The following is a 5,314-nucleotide window of genomic DNA, read 5'->3' as shown; positions in this document are numbered from 1 at the left end:
CCCACAGTGAAGACCAAATTCGGCAGGTGTTTTCCTGGGCACCAGGTAGGAATAAGAATAACAAATTGGAAAGTATTCCATGGGGGAGGTGGGAGTTAGTGGATCAGAAGAACTTTTTCTGTTAAAATCATGCTTTTTTATTGTTTGGACTTTCTAAAATATGTTTTTGGATTTTTTAAAAAAGAGTAAACAAAATTTTAGAAAAGAATATAGCATGCAAATTATTTACATAGTTGACTTAAATTGATATGTTTTTAAATTAAGTAACCCATTACAAACATCTAAAAATATAAATGCCATGCTTGCTTTCGCAGCACATACACTAAAATTGGAACGATACAGAGAAGAATGGCCCCTGCGCAAGGATGACACACAAATTTGTGAAGCATTCCATATTTTTTGGTGTTGGGAAAGTTGGGACAGCCGCACGTAAATCAATGAAGTTAGAACAAACCCTCACACCATGCACAAAAATAAACTCAAAACGGCTTAAAGACAAATTTAAGACATGACACCATAAAACTCCTAGAAGAGAACATAGGCAAAACATTCTTGGACATAAATCGTACCAATGTTTTCTTAGGTCAGTCTCCCAAGGCAATAGAAATAAAAGCAAAAATAAACAAATGGGACCTAATCAAACTTATAAGCTTTTGCACAGCAAAGGAAACCATAAACAAAACGAAAAGACAACTTACGGACTGGCAGAAAGTATTTGCAAATGATGCGATTGACAAAGGCTTAATTTCCAAAATATACAAACAGCTCATACAACTCAATAACAACAACAACAAAAAATAACCCAATCAAAAAATGGGCAGAAGACCTAAATAGACATTTCTCCAAAGAAGATATACAGATGGCCAATAGGCACATGAAAAGATACTCATCATCGTTAATTATTAGAGAAATGCAAATCAAAACTACAATGAGGTACCACCTCACACCAGTCAGAATGGCCATCATTAAAAAGTCTACAAAAAAAATAAAATAAAATAAAATAAAAAATAAAAGAAAATGGTCAGAAAAACCTAGGGGCAAGATGGGAATAAAGATGCAGACCTACTAGAGAATGGACTTGAGGATACGGGGAGGGGGAAGGGTAAGCTGGGACAAAGTGAGAGAGTGGCATGGAGATATATACACCACCAAACGTAAAATAGATAGCTAGTGGGAAGCAGCTGCATAGCACAGGGAGATCAGCTCTGTGCTTTGTGACCACCTAGAGGGGTGGGATAGGGGGGATGGGAGGGAGGGAGATGCAAGAGGGAAGAGATATGGGGACATATGTATATGTATAACTGATTCACTTTGTTATAAAGCAGAAACTGACACACCATTGTAAAGCAATTATACTCTAATAAAGATGTTAAAAAAAAAAAGTCTACAAATAACAAATGCTGGAGACGGTTTGGAGAAAAGGGAACCCTCTTACACTGTTGGTGGGAATGTAAATTGGTGCAGCCACTATGGAAACCATCATGGAGGTTCTTCAAAAAACTAAAAATAGAGTTACTATATGATCCTGCAATTCCACTCCTGAGCATATATCTGGACAAAACTATAATTTGAAATGATACATGCACCCCCTATGTTCATAGCAGCACTACTCACAATACCGAAGACGTGGAAACAACCTAAATGTTCATCATCAGATAAATGGATAAAGATGTGGTGTGTGTGTGTATATATATATATATATATATATATATATATACACACACACAAAGGAATACTACCCAGCCATAAAAAAGAATGAAATAATGCCATTTGCAGCAACATGGATGGGCCTAGAGATTATCATACTAAGAGAAGTAAGTCAGATAAAGACAAATACCATATGATATCACTTATATGTGGAATCTAAAATATGACACAAATGAACTTATCTATGAAGCAGAAACAGACTCACAAATACAGAGAACAGACTTGTGGTTGCCGGAATGGAGGGTGGGGAGGGATGAACTGGGGGTCTGGGATTAGCAGATGCAAACTAGCATATATAGAATGGATAAACAACAAGGTCCTACTGTATAGCACAGGGAAGTATATTCAGTATTGTGTAATTAACCATAATGGAAAAGAATATATCTATGTATAACTGAATCATTTTGCTGTATAGCAGAAATTAACACAACATTGTAAATCAAACTATACTTCAATAAATAAATTTTAAAAATAAAATAAATATAAAAATGTCAAGAATGAAAATAATTCAGTATAGACTCACATATTCAATTTTTTCTTCCAAGGACAATAAGTACTTAGCTGAAAACTGAAATGTTTGCTAGTTCACTTTCATTTTTTAGAATTTTGTGAACAAAAGAGGTTAGAACTTGTCATAACAAATTATACACCTTGATGGTTTGATCTGCTTTCATTAATTACACCCTTATTTTAATTTTCTTGGTTTCTGTAAGTCCAGGAAAGCTACAAACAGAGAAGAAAATGAAGTAAATACAGAACAGCCAGACAGCAAATACTTAACCTAAATAAATACTAGATATTCTAATGTCAAGATGCTAGTAAAACCTAGTCTTCCTGATAATGAACAATCTTTACTAAATTAAATGATTTTAGCTAATCAACTCTGGCATCAAGCCAGAAATGAGTACTGACTGGGAACTAACAAAGCAGACATGGATACAAGACAAACATACTTTTTAGAGGTGGGATGTGAAGAAAGAAAATATGGTGATGGTACTTGAAGAAAACCAGATGGTTATTAAAGTGGCAGTCTATGCAGGCCAAGGTGGGTGTGGAGGGAGCTGAGTGAATGAAAGGTTTCTCTCTGAGAAAGAAGGAGGAAGATGGTTTTAGAATGGCTGAAAATATGGATTCTTAAAAATCCTTAGATTCTCTTTAGGCCAGCTCAATGGTTCAGAAAAGCATTTTAGATAATTTTGCTCTCCTTTTATCCTAAGTATGTTAATTCACAAAATGCTTCGATTAACCAAACCTGATATTTATTAATCTAAAAAGAAATGTACAGCTTCTTTCAGTTTGTATACTGAAGAACACAGAGCAAAACTTTTCTAACTTAAAATTCCGATATCCACAAGTGGGAGATATGCTGAGTAAGATTTCTGTAGCCATCGAGAAGCTGGAATAGTGCTCTGATTATCTATTGCTGTGGAACAAACTACCCCAAAATCGTTGGACAAAAACAACAATTACTCATGTTGCTCACGAGTCTGCAATTTGGTCAGAGCTCATGCACTGCCAGCTCTGGTGGCTGAAAGGTTAGAATGACTCAATGGCTGGAGGTTGGAATCATCCGAAGTCTCATTCACTCATATGTCTGGGGGTTGATGCTGGCTGTTGGCCAGGACCTTAGCTAGGGTTGTCAGCTAGAATGTGTGCACGTGGCCTCTCCCATGTGACTGGTAGGCTTCCTCAGAGGAGGGTGGCTGGGTGTGAAGAGCCACTACTAGCCCAAAACTCAGGTAGTAGGAGCTACCAGTTTCTTAAGTCTTCGGAGCCAGAAGCTGGCACAGTGTCACTTATGCTGTCCTCTATTTGTCAAACAGTCACAGAACACAGGACCAAAGGGAGAGACAGAGCCTCCATCTCTCAATGGGAGGACTGTCAAAGAATTCTAAGACCGTCTATAAAAAAACAACACAGACAGCAATCCCATCGCCTTTCCCTCTACGATTAAGTTGACATTTTTTCCGAGCAATCTAAAATTATCCCGTTACTCAATAAACTGTTCAGATATGGGCGGATGAGACAATATGCAAATTATTTTAGTACTTAAAAGCTTTCAAGACCAGAGTTGAAAGTCACTGGACACACTTCACCTCATTAAGGCCTCAGGCAGTTTAGTTTATTAAGGTGCTAGGCAAAATACTTCATTGTAATATTAAGTACGTAAAGCCATGCTTCAAGCAGCATAAACTGATTCTTGTGGTATCTGAGTGTTTAGAACAGTAACCATCAAGGACATATTATAAGGGGTTTGGACATCATCTGCCCTTGGGATGGGAATTCATGTCAGGAACATCTTTCATAGGAGGCAAGCCTCTAAAATAATTCTTGGTCGTTAACACTTCCTAAGAACTTGGAAGATTACTAGAGATGAATGCTGACTAGCTAAAACAGGAAGGGAAATGAGGGGTGGCCAGTGAACTGATGGGATATTGTTAGCTGACCTCAAGATATGGAGGAATCATTCTGAAGTGCTTTCCTACAGCATAACCTTTGTATGCTTTCGTTTGGATTTAGTCACTATGATCGCTGAAATCATTGACAAGGACTTGCTCCAATGCCTGTTCTTTACATAGGGTTGTCTGCAGAAGACAGGATCTGGATATGCAGGAAGCTCAGCCTTTCACATATCTGTAAGATTTAGGTACAGATGTATTAGTCTGGAATCTTAAGGTAATTTATTAACTCCATTTGTGCTGCATCTAACTATAAAATATAAAAATTAATTGATTCAACGCAGAAAAATTTCCCCATAATTATAAAAATCACTATTTTCTGATGTCTAATTGACCCAGAACTAATCATCTTTTCTTATTCTATCTCAGGTTCCAAAAAGTATATTAAACATAATCCTTAATTAGTGGCATACCATTCATTTAACAATTATTTATCGATGACCTATTTATACCTGGCACTCTCTAGGCACTTGGGATACATCAGTGAATAAAACAATGATCCTTGCCTCTTGGAACTTACATTCTAGCAGGGAGAGACAGATAATAAATAAAAAATGTATAATATAAACACATTTTATTATAAATTTATTCATTTATTTTCTACTTATTAAATATTTTTATATGACATATCCTGGTTATTCTGTTTTCCCCACTCCTCCCCAAATCCATTCTCTGCCCTATGAACAGCACCCAGGCTCCCTTGCCAGTTGGCTTCTGGTTGAGTTGGGCCAGTGTGAGGTGTATGTCAGGTTACTTCTTCCCTACTTCCTCCCTACTTTGGGCTGCATTTCTGGCAAAAGCTGTGTCCCTGCCCAGCTACACCTCCTCTTGGGTGTCTTCCTCTTGCAAGGCTCTAACTCTCTCTGGATTCCAATAAACCACTTTCGCCCTCTGCTCCTTCTTCAGGTCTCTAGGTGTCTCAGCATTCCTTATCAGTTCCCTTAACCTTGACCACAATTCCGCAATCAGTCCTTTCATTAGTCTCTTGAGATATTTTGTTTCTGTCATCTGAGATATTTTGCTTTCTGCCAAGATTCTAATTGATCATCATATTAGATGATATGAGAAAAGAGTAATGAAAGCAAATTAAGGGGATCAGGAGTTGGAGTGGACAAAGTAAGCCTCATTGAGAAAGGTGACATTTGAAT

General features: G+C 37.2%; 1 pseudogene; it reads left to right on the top strand.

Moving 5' to 3' along the window:
- Positions 1-302: 302 nt before the first annotated feature.
- On the top strand, positions 303-400 carry LOC133094221 (U6 spliceosomal RNA; annotated as a pseudogene).
- Positions 401-5,314: the final 4,914 nt, after the last annotated feature.

Source organism: Eubalaena glacialis, chromosome 6, assembly GCF_028564815.1.
Source record: "Eubalaena glacialis isolate mEubGla1 chromosome 6, mEubGla1.1.hap2.+ XY, whole genome shotgun sequence".
Taxonomy (NCBI): Eukaryota; Metazoa; Chordata; class Mammalia; order Artiodactyla; family Balaenidae; genus Eubalaena; species Eubalaena glacialis.
Note: the sequence above shows the minus strand (reverse complement) of the source record. Positions and strands in the feature narration are given on the sequence as shown.